Here is a 17330-nt window from a genome sequence, read left to right as displayed (position 1 = left end):
TGTTCTCTAGTTGCCTTTCAGAATCAGAATATCTTTTCTATTCCACTCCTTTTTTTTTTTTTTTTTTTTTTTTTTTTTTGAGATGGAGTCTGGCTCTGTCGCCCAGGCTGGAGTACAATGGCACAATCTCGCCTCACTGCAACCTCCACCTCCCGGGTTCAAGCGATTCTCCTGCCTCAGCCTCCTGAGTAGCTGCGACTGCAGGCGCCTACCACTATGCCCGGGTAATTTTTGTATCTTTAGTAGAGACAGGGTTTCACTGTCTTAGCCAGGATGGTCTCAATCTCCTGACCTCGTGATCCACCTGCCTCGGCCTCCCAAAGTGCTGGGATTACAGGCATGAGCCACCGCGCCTGGTCTATTCTCCTAATTAAGTTTCTTCTCTTTCCTCTCCTCTAACCCCTGCTAATGGCATTAAGTGTAGCCTGGAAATATCTCAGATTATTCACCTCCCTGAGTCTACAGACCGCATTTCAACCTTTATCACATAAGAAGGGAAGAGGACACACATTAATTGAACACCTACTAGCCCTTGGGCTCTGTGCTTACTCCTTACCCACCTTTAAACTTGCATGGAGAAAGGAATGGAATTAACATCTTCAGTACTTTGAGGCCCTGAGAAACACTGATAAAATATTGCAATGTGACATGTCCATTTCTTTGTCCATTCTAGAGTTTCGTATTTTTGTAAGTGGAAAATGCATCCTTTAACTTTCAGAAAAACGAGTTTTCAGTTAAAGTGTTAAGGTATCTCAACCCTCTGTGTTTCATAAAATATTTATACCATAACCTGAGGGACACAGAGATGTCTCAGCAGGAATGGAAAATAACTGGGGTGAGGATTTTCAATAAGAAGTTGCCACGGGAACTTTCCACATATTCTGTGAGTACCACTTAAGCTTTAGCCCACACGGCAGCCTTTCCTTAGCTCAGGCTGATGAGATGCTACTCAGCTGTCTAAGGCAACCTGAGAACCACAGCATCTTCTGGTAACAGCAACAAGGTCGACTTTTCTTTTCGTTCTCCTGCTCCCAAAATAAGGCAGCTGCCCAAGGCAGCCTCTTGCTCTCTGCCCTTTCTTTCTGTTCCCTTTATAGAGTTGCTCATCTATTCTCTCAATTTCAGCCATGCCCCATGCTGACCCCTCCTTAGGGTCTCAGTCCTATGTGCTTAGCTGCTTGTGGGACATTTAAACATGCTTGCCTCACTTCAAACTCAATATGCCCCGAAACAAACCCTTTTCCTCCCAGAGTTTCAAATTTGAGCCAGTTGTCCCAATTTTCTGAGTACACACATCTGAAATACCAAAACTATTCTCACTCTCCTGTCTTTCGTAATATTAACAATGGTTGCCATGTATTAATAATCATAGCTAATTTTAGATTCTTCCATATGCCATTGTCATTTTACAGATGAGGAACAAGCTCATAGATGGGAAGGGACTGGCCCAAGGTCACCTCACTGCCTGTGATGCTACAAGAGGTGGGTCTCAATTCTGATCTGGGTCTGTCCCTCCTGAGAGCCTGCACTCACAACCTCTCCACACTTTGTGGCAATCAGGCAGAGCCCCATGAGTTCTTCCCAAGAAATATCTCTTGAAGCCATAAACATTGGTCTATTCCCAGTTCAGCTTGTCCCTCACCGCCTTTCTCCTGAACTGATTTCCCCGGCACCATGATTTCCCTGGCTTCAACCTTTTTCCACCAGAAACAACATCAACAGCTCATCTTGTTAAGGTGTGCCGTGTTTACCATATTGAGCAAGAAGCAACCTCCAGTGGTTCCCAGGAGAGCAGCCTTGCCCAAACTGTTTCTGGAGTATTCCACATACATCCCCTCATTGAAGGAGTGAGAATCTGCTCTGTGCCAGGAAGTCAATGAGACAAATGAATGGAGTTTCATGGTAATAAAAAAGTAGACGTTGAATTAAAAACTGCACAGGTGATGAATGTTTCGAAGAAAAATACAGAATGCTTTTGGGGGCCCCTGAAAGGTGAGCCAATCTCACCTAGCTGGCTGGTCAGGGAGGTTTGCTGTTTGTGGGTGTATACCGGGTTGAGGAAAGCTAAAGCCATGTCTTTGTTCTAGGTCTTCTCAGAGCGTGACAATGTGCTAGAATGTAGTATGACTTTTTTGAGGTGATGACTTTGTACACAGCATCTTCCAAGTGTCCTTCATGTTGCTGCCCTCTTTTGTGAAGCATCTTAGAGGGTGGGTGTTCCATAGCATACTAGTTTAAGAAAGACTGCCCTAGAGGATAAAGTCCAAGTTTGTTATCCTGGCCTTGGTGTTCCAAACACAATGACTAACTTGACTTGAATATCGTTGCCCTGCCCTGCCCATCCACCTCACCTCCTGTTAGTGCATCCCCTTCCACAGTAGTGTAGCCATTTGCTATTAACGTGGCTCTATGCTGCTCATCAGACACACAGGCCCCACTCCCACAGAGAATACTGCCTTTTCCCCCAACCCTTGTCAAGTCGTTCTCCACTCTCCAAGGTCCAACTGGAAATTCCTACTACCACCAAGAAAACACTGTTTCCCTTTCACTTTATTAGTTCATGTGTCTCTTGCATTTTTCAGTCCTCTAACCCTTAGCTATATGATTCAATTAGATTAGGTAGCTACTGGAATCTAAAGACCTTGTTTCTAGTCTCTGCTGTGAATCCACTCTGTGCAACCCTATGCTCTTGGCCTTTCTAAGTTTCAGCTTTCTCATCAGTGAAAAAGAAGTACTGTTCCCTCAGAAGCCGAATTAGTTTTTCCTCTAACGAGTGTCTTTTTGTTGTTGTTGTTTAAAACAAAACAAAAACAAAACAAACAAACAAGAATGTGGAGAGAACACATCTTTGCAGAAACGCTGTCTCTTGGTCTTTGAGCTAGTCCATCCAGGCTCTGTGCAGAATTCTCCATGAGTTCTTTGTGAGTCCAGGCAGCACGTTTTGGTTGTTTCCCTCAACTCTGCTTCTCTGTTCCCAATACTTCTATCAAAGGAATGAATCAAAGAAGAGCAGTAATGAGTCTAGTAAAGCAGATGATTGGCGGCTAGGAGCTGTGTGATTGGCCTGCCAGTTGGGGACTGGGTGCCGTGGGAGGGCTCATGTGAATCCACGTGTGAGATTCAGCTGCGTATTGATCAAGTCCATTTGCACGGGAACCTCATCATCAGCTCCTGCTTAAGCCCTCGCTTCCCCGGTAATTGACTCTCGCATATTGATTAAGATGTTGATGTGTCCCAGGATTTCTCGGTGGTGATGCAGGCGCGCCTCCCGGCAGGCCAGGCTGGCAAAGCTCTTGCTGCACGGCTGTCACCAGGCACTCCTTAATGGATAAAGCTGTCATCTGAGAGCTGGAATGTCTTGCAGGCACAAAGACGAAATTAACTGTTCAATAATGTATGGGGCACGGAAAAAACTTTACCCAACAACTCGAATTGATTGCTGTAAGTGTTTTGACTGCACTTGCCTGCTTTGCATAAAGTCAGCGACTTTGGCAAGCCTGATGTTCACGTACATCCATTTCTCGGTTTCTTTCAGAATAAGAGTTGCGAGACTTCAGCGGCTGCCAGGAATGGGCTGTCTGGAGGGAAGGGGGAAAAGGGGTTGGGGAGTAGATGGCACCACTGACACCTCTCCCTTGAGAGCCTTCAGCAATTTCTGGGCTTTAAAACAATGTGTTACTGGCAGTTTATTGGAATCTTGCTGGAATGGATCAGCTTGGGCGAGTTGGGTGAATCACCGGGTATGGAATTCCTGGAGCTCTGTGTCCTCACTTTGCCCCTGGCTTGCCTCCTCCCCTTCCCTGTTAGGCTGGGACCTCTTGCAGAGAGAGGCTGTCAGTCAGACCTATGGGAGGAGGTCTGCTCTTGGTCACACATTTAACACCAGTTTGATAAACAATTTTCATGCATTTAAGTTGGACCCTGCTTATTATTTGGGAGTTGGTTAAACACGTGCTGTCTGACGATCCCACAGGTACTAGAAACCACTGTATGTGTCTCCTCCACTTCTCCCTCTCTCACCTGGAAAAGGAGGAAAATACCAAGGTAGCAAAGCTATACTCTACATGTTTTCTGCCAAGCTCAGCCCTTTAAAAACATAACAAGATCCTTTGAACATAGCTCTGTTTTATCACAGGATCTTTATTGAAGTTTTAATCAACACAAGCAGCTGACAAAATAGGAGACTGTAGATTCGGCTGTACATTATGTATCTTCCTTGTGAGTCTGAAAAAAAAATCATCACATTAAAAGAAGAGAAAATAAACAGCCTCGTTTAAAAAACAAACGAATCCCACCAAACCAAGGAAATCCTTTCACACCCGAAGGAAGGCCTGCCGTGTGGCGTGCCGACTGCAGCTCCAGAGTTTGGAGCCTCATGGAGATCATTACCATAAGACAAATAACCATCTCATTTTTGTCACCCACTATGAGTGAACTCAAAACCTCAGGCCCACATCCAGAGATTCCTTCTCCACAGGCCCAGCCAGCTACGCAGGGAAGGAGGGTACCAGCCCCTATATCCAAATCCGTATCCTTTTCTCGGTCCAGCCACTGTGCCATGGCTCTGGATGGTGATGCAACATTCTGGCTGGCAGAGTCCCCTCCTCACCACTGCCTCCATCTCCTTTATTTGCTTCCTTTCTTCCCAAAGGAAGGGTCTCCACTTAGTGTGTGAGGGATCACTGGACGAGAGGGAGGAGTGCTTTCCTCTTTCTATCCCAATCTCAGTTCCCTTTTTGAAGCCCTTCTGCTGTCTTGCACTCCAAGAAAGGTGTCTCCCAGGCCGACACAGTGATGTTATTTCCACAAGTGGTGTATGGAAACTATTGAAGAGATGGATCCTGGGGGCTACAGCCCAACTGATGAGACTCTTGCTTTTCTGGTCAAAGTGATGTCTCTTTTCACTGAGAAAAGAAGCTAAGTCTACGTCAAAGAGGCCTCAGGGGCGGGTGGTGCTGTGGAGTGTTGTCATGGAGAACCAGGCTCTTTAGTTGTTTAGATCTGGATTTGAATCTCAGCTCCGCCTCTCACAAAGCATGGGCCTGGCACGTGGTAAGTTTCTCGAAATATGCATTGACAGAAGGAATGCATAGGGAGGAGGAGGATGGGCAGGATGTGGTCCAGACGGGGCACCCGAGCAAGGAGAACATACAAAGTGTGAGAAAGATGAGCTGGATGTGGTCCCTCAGAAAGATTTCTTGAAATAACAGATGAATACCTATTGGCACAGAAGCATTGAAAGGTCCGAGCTAGGACTAAGCACATTGGGGATGACAGGATTGGCCTGAGCATCTTTGGGGAGTCTGGAGGGTTGTGTGGTGCCACGGGCACTGTTGGAGAGCCTCAAAGGCCAGGTGGGGCCTGGGAATGAGCATCTGATTCTGGAATAGGACAGTGGCAGGATCTGTCCTTTGGGAATGATTACTTGGCCATAGTGGAATGACGGTGAGTGGGCCAGCAGGAGCCTAGACACAGGCATTGTCCAGGATGGCCATCTTGTGTTGGATATCAAGGACCAGAGCTAAGACTGTCAGCATCAGATAAGGAAATGACATAGTCTTGGCAGGTCTTGGGGGAGATGGCTGCCCAGTCATCCTGATCCTATGAATACTGTGGTGACATTCATATCAGAGTTTCCATCTGAGAGTAAGATTTTCCAGGGAGCTTCCCTGGAAGTTCTGTTTCTGTGCATCTTATCAATTTGCAACCACATCCAGGGAACTGGGCCAGTAGGCCAAGACTTCTTCCTGTCATCCTTCCCCTCCCTTGCTTTCCTCAGATACTTGTTCCCTGTGTGCTCTGGCAGATGGTGGAGATACAATGATGAGACACATCAGGTTCCTCATTCCCAGATGTTCTCAGCCCAAAGGAGGTAGACAAACCAATACGCAGGCATGGCCAAAGTGCAGAGGAGGCCAAGAGAACAGGATGACTAACTCAAATGGGAAGCATAGTTCACAGAGACTCCTAACTCCCTATTGATCAAGAGTACAGAGGAACTTGGCCTCTCCAAAAAAGTAAGAGAGGTTCCAAACCTTACTCATTGCAGTGGGATGAAAGATTGGGAGAAAATGGAAGAAATACACAGGAGAGTATGATTGGCTCTTATCTGAGTCCATTTGTGCTGCTACAACAAAATACCTCAGACTAGGTCATTTTCAAATAATAGCAATGTGTCTCTTATAGCTCTAGAGGCAGGGAAGTCCAAGATCAAGGTGCCAGCAGGTTTGGTGTCTGGCAAGGCCTTGCCTCTGCTTCAGAGATGGCCCCTTGTGCTGAGTCCTCACATGGCAGAAGGGAGAGCAGAGGTGGGTGGGGTGAACTTATTTCCTCAAGCCCTTTTTATAAGGGTACTAATTCCATTCATGAGGGCTAATCACCTCCAAAAGGCCCCACCTCTTAATGCTATTGGATTGGGAATTAATTTTCAACATGCCTTTTGCAGGAACACAAACAGTCAAACTACAGATCTGTCCAGGTATGTGATTTGGTAGAAAACCCAGGCAAGCCCAGCCACAGCAGCTCATTTGAGCACTCGGGCCTGCAAGAGGCCACTTCGGAGTCAACACACAGGTACAGGATCCTCAGAAAAACTTTGCAATTATTCTGGCCACCTTTAACTTCTAGATTTCCCTGGGATACAGAGAGTACTTGCCCTTCAGCCTTAGGGAAGATAAGTAAATTAGGTCAGAACTGCATTTTGTCCTCATGGGTAAATGGGGGGAATTGTCGCAGAGCTTAGGTAACCAACAGCCAACTCCCCCATTCTGTCTCAAGGCAATTACAGTAAGTGATCTGAAGTGGTGAGAATGGAAATGATTTATTCTGAGAACCTTGTCAGTACTGCTGTTAAATCATTTGTATTTCATTATGGACCATGAGCGGGCTAGACTACATTCCTTTGCTTCAGGCCCCCGTGCCATTTCCACAACTGGTTATTTCAGGTGACAATTAACAGGAAATGATGCTAACAGCCCCAGGGTGGTCACTTTTCTGGGGGACTCTGTGTATTAAGTTTCAATTACTTAGAGTCTCCCATCTAAGTCTCCAAAAGGAAATGAACTGCCTTTATAGTTGTCACAGAAAATCAGTTACTTCTTCTTTTTTTTTTTTTTTTTTTTTTTTTAATCTTTCCCAGTCTCTGTTTTGTCAGTCAAGTTTCGGAAAGTTAAACTAAGAGTTAAACCCAAGGTTCTCTGGGGTCTCATCTGTAAGAAACTCATCTATTTCTTCTACAATCCAAACACCAAAGACAAAAAATGAAAAGCATACGAAGCAAATCATAATGTGGAATAAAATAGTGTTTGTCTTTTTCCCTTCGGTATTTTAATCCCATGTTATGGAGAATGCTCTCAGCAGGGAACCCAGCATTTCCTGCCCCGATGGTCTCCATGTTCTTTCCTTCTTTTCTGAGGACTTCTGCTTCAGGACCACGGAATAGGATGTGTTGGTTTCCAGTGCAGTGTAGCAAACGGAGGTCCTGCCCAGACAGGCAGGATGTGCAGCATTTTCTGCTGACCGCAGCCGTCGCAGCTGCTGTGGTGCCTTTCTGCTAAGACAGCGAGCAGTGTCTGTTTGAAGTCTGGTCTTTGGGAAGGAGACCCAAGAGAACTTGAGCTGGGCTTGTCTGGATATCAAAGTCCAAATTAAAAATTTATTCTAGTGTTTGAAAAATTCCTGGCCAAAACCTTCATATGGATTTAAAAAATACAAACTCACTGCTTTCTTCAGTGTCTCCGATTGAGGACGAGAGGATTTATTTCTATAAAGAAAAAATGAAAGTGAGTCCGAACAGTTCCATAAAAGGACTCAGGTCAGACGGCCTCTTAGCTAAATATGTAAGAAAAGTAATCTGTTAAACTACTTTGGGCAACTGGGAAGCGCTTGTATTAGTTATCATTTGTGAATCTTCGTTTTCCCCCTTTCCTATTGCATGTCGGATCACCTGGCTCTTTCTGCTGGATGTAAAGGGTGAAGAATGAGAGAGTTCCTATTCCACACCCCATACTCCTACCCCATTAGACAGAAAAGTAGAGGAGAAAGCTCTGTTTAAAAGTCGTGATATTGGGAAGGAAAAAAAAGATTGCCAAGCAGATAATGTAATAGTAATTATGAAATTATCGATAAAAAGAACATAAAAATCATTAGGCCAAAACAGAAAAAAATTAAACAAGGAAAGGGTGAACATTTAAGCAATAAAATTAAACCAAGGCCATTAACAAAATATACAGAAGAAGTAGAACTACCTGACATGGGACATTATTAGTGTAATGTGATTTTGGTGGTGGTTGTTATTACTGTTTTTGTTTGTTTGTTTGAGATGGAGTCTCTCTCTGTCACCCAGGCTGGAGTGCAATGGCGCGATCTCTGCTCACTTGCAACCTCTGCCTCCTGAACTCAAGTGATTCTCTTGCCTCAGCCTCCTGAGTAGCTGGGATTATAGGTACCCACCACCACACCCAGCTAATTTTTTTTGTATTTTTAGTAGAGACGGGGTTTCACCATGTTGGCCAGGCTAGTTTCAAACTCCTGACCTCAAATGATCCACCCGCCTTGGCCTCCCAAAGTGTTGGGATTACAGGCGTGAGCCACCACGCCCAGCCGTGAGCCAACACACCCAGCCATGAAATGTTGAAACAGAAGTTGAGAATGAGAAATTCGCTCCAAGGGCAGAACAACTCGATGAAGGATCAGGATGAATATATCAAGTTTAGATTGAAAGCAAAGTGCTGAATAAAAGAAAGTGACAGAACCATGTCAACAGACAGAAGCAATGGCAACTATGAAGGCAGACAGCCCCAGAACTACAAAGACACAAAACAGCCTGCAAAAATGAATGCTAAGCCTCAAATGAATTCATACAGATCCTCTGGTAAAGGGTTTTTGCTATTGTGGTTGTTTTGGTAAACTTCATAATTTGAAGTATATCTAAGATACCTAGCATTAGTGTATAGTTTGATTAATTTTTCAGAGTGAACACACCTACGTGACCACCATTTGGACCTGGCCATGGAATAATGCCATTTCTGTAAGGCTACCATCTTGACTCCCACTTTCCAAGAGTGACCCCTCTTTGGACAGCCATCAGTATAGATTAGTCTGTCATTGAAGGTCCATAGAGTCATACAATATCTTTTATTTCTTCCTTCACTCAACATTATAATTTTTATCCATACTGTTGCACATAGTGGTAGTTTGTGCATTCTCAGTGCTATATAGTATTCCATTGTATATATGCCATAATGAACACCTTTCTCCTGTTGATAGACATTTGTGTTGCTTCTAGGCTCTGGCTAGTAGAAATAGCACTGCTATGAATATTCTTGTGTGTGACTTTTGATGCCGTTATATGTACATCTCTTTGTGTATATATCTAGGAGAATGGTTGTCAGAGACTATGCATATGTTAGCTTCAGTAGATACCACAAAAACAATTTTTCAAAGCATGGCATCAGGTTCCATGCCTGCTAATGGCATGTAAGAATTCCCATCACTTCAGATTCTCACCAGTATTCAGCATTGTCAATTTATCTTAAATTTATATTCTGATAAGAAAGTGGCTTAATATTGAATTGTGATTCTAAGTTTGCATACTTTCATAAGTTTGTTACCAATTTAGACATCTTCTTTTGTAAAAGGACTGTTCAATAATTTTTTGTCCATTTTTAATACATTATATGCCATCTTGTTGTTATATAAGAAATATTTAAATATTCCGGATATATTTTTGGAAATACCTTCTCCCACTCTATGACTGGCCCTTTGATTCTCTTAAATGTATGTCTGTGTTTTCTTTACTTTTCTTTTTTTCATGAGAAGTTGTTAATTTTAACGAGACCAATTCATCAATCTTTAGTTTTATAGTTAGCAAATTTTATGCATTGTTTTGATTTATCTACACCAAGCTCATGAAGATATTCTCATATGTTATATTTTAGAAGCTTTATTGTTCAACCTTTTACACTTAGGCCTACGTTCCATCTGTAAGGGACTTTTGTGTGTGGTGTGAGATGGGGGTCAAATAATTTTTTTTCTTTTGGAAATCCAATTCACCCAGCCATTTATTTTCATACACTACATTGCAGTGGTGCCTGTGTTGTACATCAGGTAATTTCTATGCAGCTCTGTTTCTGGACTCTCAACTCTGTTCCATGGATCCATTTGTCTCTATTTACACCAATATCATATTGCCTTAATTATTGTGGCTTTATAAGTTTTGATATCTGGTAGTACAAGTCCTTCAGGTTTCTTCTTTTTCAATTTTGTCTTGACTATTTTTGACACTTTGTATTTCTAGGTAAATTTTGGAATTACCTTACCAATTTTAGGAAGGAAGGGAGAGAGGGAGGGAGGGTGGATGGGAGCGAAGAAGGAAGGAGAGAGAAAGAAAACCTGCTGGAATTTTGACTAGTATTGCATGGAAGCATAGGCCAATTTGCAGAGCATTAACATTTTTACAACTGTGGGTCTCCCAATCCAATTTACATGTTAAATCTCCTCATTTATTTAAGTCTTTAAAAACTATTCTCTGTAATGTTCTGCGTTTGCTATGCATTGGTCAAGTGCATATTTTGCTAAGTTTATTCCTAACAAGGTGCTTAATTTTTTAAATACTATTATAAATGGCATCGAATTTAAAGTATTATTTTCTAATATTTGTTGCAAGTATACCAAAACATAGCTGATTTTTGTATGTTGACTTTATATTAATTAGTTTAGCTAAATTTGCTGACTCATCCTAATAATTCACCTGTAGATTCTATGCATATAATCATGTCCACAGATAATATCAGGTTTGTGTCTTTTCTAATCCTTAAATTTTGAAATTTCTTTTTCTTGTCTAAACTATGCTGGCTAGAACCTCCAGTACACTGTTAGACAGAAGCGGTAAGAGCAAACATCCTTGTCTTGTTCCTGGTCTCCAGTAGGAGTGTTCCTATTTCATTATTAAGTATAGACTTTTATAGATGAAAGGGTTCCCTTCTAATCCTAATTTGATGCCAGTTATATTTTCAGTGATAAACAAATTCTGAGTTTTACCAAATGCTTTTTATTCATCTTTTGAGGTATTCATATGGTTTTTCTTCTTTATTCTGTTTCTGTGGTGAATTATATTGATTTTTAAGTGTTAAACCAACCTTGCATTTTTAAAAGAAACTATTTTGTCATGCTATCTGATACTTTAAAAATATCTCTAGATTTGGTTTGCCACTATTTTGCTCAACAGTTTTATATCTATATTACAATGAAGGATTGGCCTATAATTTTCTTCTCCTGGAATGTCCTTGACAAGTTTCAGTATCAAAGTAATGCTGGCCTCATAAAATGAGTAGCAAAGTATTTCTTCCTTTTTCCAATCCCTGGAAGAATTTGTGTAACACTCATATTTTTTCTCATATGTTTGAAATAACTCCTCACTCAAATGTCTAGGCCTCATTTCTTTGTAGGAATTTTAAATTATATATTCAATTTCTCTAGCAAATATGTGAATATTCAAATTATCCATTTTTTTCTTCTACCAATTTTTGCATTTTTCTAGGAATTTGTCCATTTCACCTGCATGTTCAGAGACATTGACATAAAATTCTTCATAATATCATCTTAATATTTTGTTTAATGTTTGTAGGGTGTGTGTTAGTAGTTTATGCTTTTGTTTTATCTAGGTTAGTCTCTCCAGGGATCTATTTATTAGGCTTTCCCTGAAAATATGGACAAATACATAGAAATTCATTATTCAATAAAAAGTTAAGAGAATGCCAACTGAAAGATATATAGTGTGTTGGTAGTTAAAAGCAAGATTTATAATTGATTGGGAAGCTCACAGGGACTTAAAGTGGGAAATAATTAAGATAAACCTTGAAGGAAAGTAGAATGTTGACAGTATTAATAGAAAAGGCGTTGTTGGCATAAGAGAAATTTGGATAATGTGTAGCAGAAAATTGGGAAAAGATGGGACGGTCTGGACAATCAAGAGATTTGAGTCATAGACAATGAGAAGACACTGAATTAATATTTTCAGTATTTTCATATGTTGACTATTTGGAAAATATGAGGAATGATGTTGAGGAAAGACACTAAGTTTTCCAGCCTAGTGACTGGGAGAAGAAAAAGAAGGCAAGAGGAAGAGCATTTCAGGGTTAGAAATGTAGACTTTGTAGGTCCTAGTCAAAAGTTGCAGGCTGGAGCCAAGACAGTGGAGGAGCTGTCAAGACAAGGAACAGCACAAGGATGTGATCAAGCTGTGTCCAGAACCATGAGCTTTCTCTCTTTACAGCATAAGAGGAGGAAGGAGTCAGTGAGCACAGACCAGAGAATGGAGCCTGGAGCCACACAAGCCAAGAAAACGGGCTTTCTAGTAGGGCAGAGTTGATTCTATCAGACTCTACAGCTCAGCCGAGGGATGAGGACCCAGAAAGCCACTGGACTCAGCATATGGGAAGTCACTGTGGGCCTTTGTGGTATATAGGGAGATAGTAAATGTCTGGCGTCAATGGGAAGAGAGAGAAGAGAGGGCTTCATTCTAAGGGGCATGCTTTTCCAAGCTGTGCAACCCACTATGTCTTCCATTCACAATTATTTGTTGGTTGCCTCCCTATTCCAGGCACAATGCTAGGTATTCGTTATATAGTAGTGAGTAAAATAGACATGATCCCTCTCCTATTGAGCTCATATCTAATGAGGAGCTAAACATCAAATAAATATAAAGAAATGATTAAAAATCATGATTAGTGCTTGGGGAGAAGGAAGAGGGAATTATGAGAGAGAATAAAAGAAGGAGGCCAATTTAGATTGCAGCGGGGATTGGGGAAGGCCTGACCATGGATTACACGTAGAAGCATGAAAGAGTTCTGACAGCATTGAAATAACAAGATGGGCTGTTCGAGTGCCTCCTTCAGGGGCCAAGTAAATTCTGGGGTTCTAGAACTTGCCGGGCATCATGACCCCACAACTTCATCTAATTCCCAAACCTCCCTCCCCATCACATGCCTGTCTTCCGGAGACAGAGAAATCAGTCAGAAAGCAGAAACCACCACAAATCAAAGGAGAAAATGTGTAGCTCAAGGCAAAATCTTCTTCCAAAGAACACAAAGAAGATGAATCTACCATTGTTGAGTTATAACGCTGGGAGATTATGAAGGCTAATATGATTAATTGTAATTATCATTTATAATGTATACTCATAATGATATTGCTTCTAGAACATCTTCATTATCTTTCACTTTTGAAATGCTTGGGCTTCCCAACAGATTTCAGAAGGGGCTTTTATTGGGCCCAGATCATCAATCCAAACCTTTTAAGGTAAGGGTGTTGCTACCTCAGAAGCCAAAGACACATTTCCTATCCTGGAAAGCACTAAGTAGTCATTAGCTTCTTCAATCTGTTTACCAGCCCGCCTGTCACTGGGGTTCGACAGGCCTCAAAATTAATACTCTGCTCTATTTGTCCATCACAGGGCTGTCCCACAGACTGCGGTTCTCAAGTGGCCTCAGGCAAGCCTTATTTCGTGCCAGAGCTGAGTTCCTGGGGAAAAACATGTCTAAATTGAATTTGGTTTATTCAGTTCCATTTGAAATGAAGCCTTGTTTAAAAGAAAGCCATACTCGATTTTTTTCCAAGCAAATCTCTTCACCATCTGACCTAATTGGTCTCAGAGACCCTAATTTGGAGAGTTTTCATGCCCTTCATTTATCATTGTGGCAATGTCAAAATCAGGATGGTTTCTTTCAACCACCTATGCTGCCTTTGTAAGAGCAAGGATGCTCCAAGCAACACTGGTCTCCCCAGGCGTCATCGAGGCCCCTCTCTCCATAATCTCTGGCCACCCTCTGTCTGTCTCAGTTTCCTCTGACTACACTGTAGGGCTCCCCAGGCCTCCTCAGTCTTGTCTCACTTGGACACCTGCTCAGTGGGAACCCACGTCCTTGACCATCTCGGCTGGCCCATGCACCTTGGCCTGTTTATATTCAGACCCTTTGGAATCCACAGGGACAACTCACCAGTGACCAGGGGCAGAGCAGCTGTATCAACTCAGCTTGGGGAAGCTCAAGTATCCAGTGATCTTGGCTGTGTGGAGTTTGAAATTAAGCCCAATGTATTACTCACAGCAAAACCAGGGGCCAGCCAAGTTAAATAGAGCACTCCCCGAAACATTCACGGACTGATTAGAGAAGGAAGCTCTGATTTGAAGAGAGGCTATTTTGTGTCTCCTTTTATTTTTTTAAACAACACACTTTCTATGAGTGAGATGGGAAAAGTAGAAACCTCAAAGAATGATATTTATTAATTTTAAAAGTTCAGGTCTGTGACCATATGCCATGTCCCTTTAACTTCATAATAATGGCCACACTTTTATTGAGGTCTTCCTTTGTCCAGAAACTGTGGTAAGCACTTTGTAAGCATGTTCTCATTTAATCTTTAGGAAAACTCTGTGATGTAGGTACCATTCTTATTCCCCTTTGCAGATGGGCAAGCCGAGGTCCAGAGAGAGTAAGCACACACACGTTTTAAGTGGTAGAGCTAAAATTTGAACCCTGGCAGTCTGCCTTCCTATTCTTGCCCACTCTTAAACAAATGCAAGTACCCAGGAGCTTTCATGAAGAGAACCCCTCAAGAGAAAGCTGTGACATCACCCCATGGGTTCATAAGTGGGCGAAAGTTTTTTTTTTTTTTTTTGAAAGATCTCTGAAGGCCAGGAATTCAATAAGGCAGAACACACCCCACTGAACCTAGCAGGGCTTGAGTTTGCAGATTATTTTCCAACCAGAAGGAGTTCACTGACTTGGAGGAAGAAAGGAGATCATTTAATGGACTTACAGAAAATATTTTTGTTTTCACCTTTTTTCTCTCGCAGAACACTTCAAATCTTCCAGGCCATGGTTCATTCCCTCTGTTGGCCTTTCTACCTGGGATTGTTATGAGAGGCCTGAAGCTAAGTCCCCATGTCCCCCACTGGCCAGGCCTGCCCTCTGGTTTGGTCAGGGCACCCACACTGCCTTTGCAGCTTCATATCCACATAGACATGTTTATTGGAGCGCTGAGAATCTCACTTCTCAAAAAGCCCCGGGAATTAGATTGTTTTCCACACTGAAAGTTTTCGTTTGAAAAATAACCCTCTTTGTTTAACTAATGAAAAGGAGGGGCTGCTGCTCGCTTCTCAGGCTGGGTAAGAATTCCATGGGCAGTAATTCTGTTTCTCAGTGGAAAATGTTTCGGTTTCTTAATGTTGTTTTGCAGACTGGTCCCTGCCCGGCCCTTGCTCCCAGGACCACACATACACACATGTGCACATTCACCCATGCACAGTGCAGCATTTTCCACCCTTCCCTGTTGGGGATGGTTGCATCCTCTTTCCAACACCTGCAGAACAAAAACTAGGTGGGTCAGTGGCTGTCACCCAGCCAGAGGCACCCCTGCATGTACGGGAACAAAACGCTTTCCCTGGCCACACTTTCAACCCCAGAGGCTGGGTGGGCCACAGAGGAAGGAAATTGGACTCCAAACTTCTCTTGTTTCTGTGCATCTCCATGTCAAGCAATTCTCTCACACCGTGGAGGGGGTGTTCTGTAACATTCCCTCCTCATTAGGTTCGTATGAAATGGCGATAAACACAGTGCTGTCATCATTGGACTTACAGTGTGGCCAGCATGGTGCTGAGTAGTCTGGACTGCACAAAACAAATCAAAACATGGCCCCAGGAGACAACTTAGTGATGGTAGAAAAAGCATGGATGCTTGCATTTAGACAGACCTGCACTGTCACTTAAACAGCTCAGCCCACGTGCAAGCAACTGCTGAACTACTCCGAGCCTTTGCATCCACAGCTACGGACAAGAGAAGTTATATAACTCACAGGCAGGTGCCGTGCCCTGGGTGGTGGTTCTCACATAGTAGATGTTCAAGGAACATCTCTCTTCTTCCCTCTCCTTTGTTCTCTGAAAACTAGCCGTCTCCCCTCTAGCTGGGGGCCAAGCCCCATTCCTGCAAAACAAGTTACAAACAATTGAGTGCAGCCACAGCAGAGCTGAGTCCAGAGCAGGGTGTCCTCACCAAGGTCCACTACAGAGTTAATGTGTACTGTCAAGGGGGTGCTGTGTGCTGTAGGGCTGGGGGATCCAACACCAGTGGGACCTGTTAGGTCTGTTATCCCGAAATTTGAAGTATTCCTTCTCTCTACAGTCTTTTTGTGAGACAGATATATCTGCCCTGAGTATGTGGCTTAAACACAGTTCTGCTTAAAGCAGGCAAAAGGACTGGGCAAAATAACCGCCACGTGAAAATAGACATTTAGGAGATCCACATGCATTAAATGTAAAGAGAAGATTAGCTGTTAGCATGGGGCAAATGAATAGCTTTAAAAGTAGACAGGGATAGTATGAAACAAGTCTGTCAGTCAGACTGCTTTTAGTTTTAAGCGATGAAAACCTTCTTCTATATTACCTCTAGCAAATAAATAAATGAGTAATTTATTGGTTCATATAACCAAGACATTCTGGGTTAGAGCTTCAGCTGGGGCTGAACACACAAAGTCATATGATGCTGGTAGGGCTGGCTGCTTTGCTGGCTCTCTTTCTCTCTCCATATTTTCATTTTGTCTAATAGCCTAATTCTCTCCTCTTTTGAATTAGCATCCTATTCTCGACTTAGTAACTCCAACAGAGAAATTCTGTCTCTTGGCATAGGTACATCAAAACCAGGGAGGATTCTAATGGACCCAACCCTGCACATATTACTGGCTAGAGGATAAGGCACTATACTTTCTCTGCTACAGAAAGTGCAGATCTAGACAGATCTGTTTAAGTGACACCCTCTCTAAGTGACAGTGCAGGTCAAAGTCTCCACTCAACCCAACGTTTTAGCGTCTACTCCGTTCCAGCTATGATCTAGCCACTGGGAACACAGCAGTGGACAGGGGAGGCGATGCCCGGCTCCCAGGCAGCTTACGGTCTTGTGAAACGCCAACACTTTAGTTGAATCCTGTTACTTCCTACTACTCTGCATCAAGAACCCAACAGAAGTACAGAGTCCTCTCAGTTCACAAAAAAAGCCAATTTCTTTATAAAATTAACAAAGTCACCAAATACAGTTCTATAAACTGAAAGTTTCCACATGTAAAGCAAGCATACATATTGTCTCACATTCCAGCCAGCAGGGCAGCCTCAGTGTGGAACCTGCCTGTTGAATGACACCTCCAGAAGGTATGCAGCAGGCAGTACTGCCAACCAGAAACAGCTGTGGCTTTCAGAAGACATCACTGCTTTGGAGCTTCTTGCAGAAAACTTTCACATTCATCTCACACACAAGGAATGCAAACTACTTCCATCACGTATATAT

At 42.8% G+C, this 17330-nt stretch overlaps 1 long non-coding RNA gene across 1 annotated transcript in view; it reads right to left on the bottom strand.

Moving 5' to 3' along the window:
* Positions 1-4120: 4120 nt before the first annotated feature.
* LOC102133593 (uncharacterized) overlaps positions 4121-17330 on the bottom strand; it is a 72969-nt gene continuing 59759 nt past the window's right edge. The window contains exons 2-4 of the long non-coding RNA XR_010581738.1: positions 15850-15977; positions 15294-15357; positions 4121-4224 (exon numbers count right to left, since the gene is read on the bottom strand). This is a non-coding gene — a long non-coding RNA (uncharacterized lncRNA). The remainder of the gene's footprint in view (positions 4225-15293; positions 15358-15849; positions 15978-17330) is intronic.

This window comes from Macaca fascicularis, chromosome 15 (genome assembly GCF_037993035.2).
Source record: "Macaca fascicularis isolate 582-1 chromosome 15, T2T-MFA8v1.1".
NCBI classification, from domain to species: domain Eukaryota; kingdom Metazoa; phylum Chordata; class Mammalia; order Primates; family Cercopithecidae; genus Macaca; species Macaca fascicularis.
The sequence above is the reverse complement of the archived record's forward strand: the minus strand, read 5'-3'. Positions and strand labels throughout refer to the sequence as shown.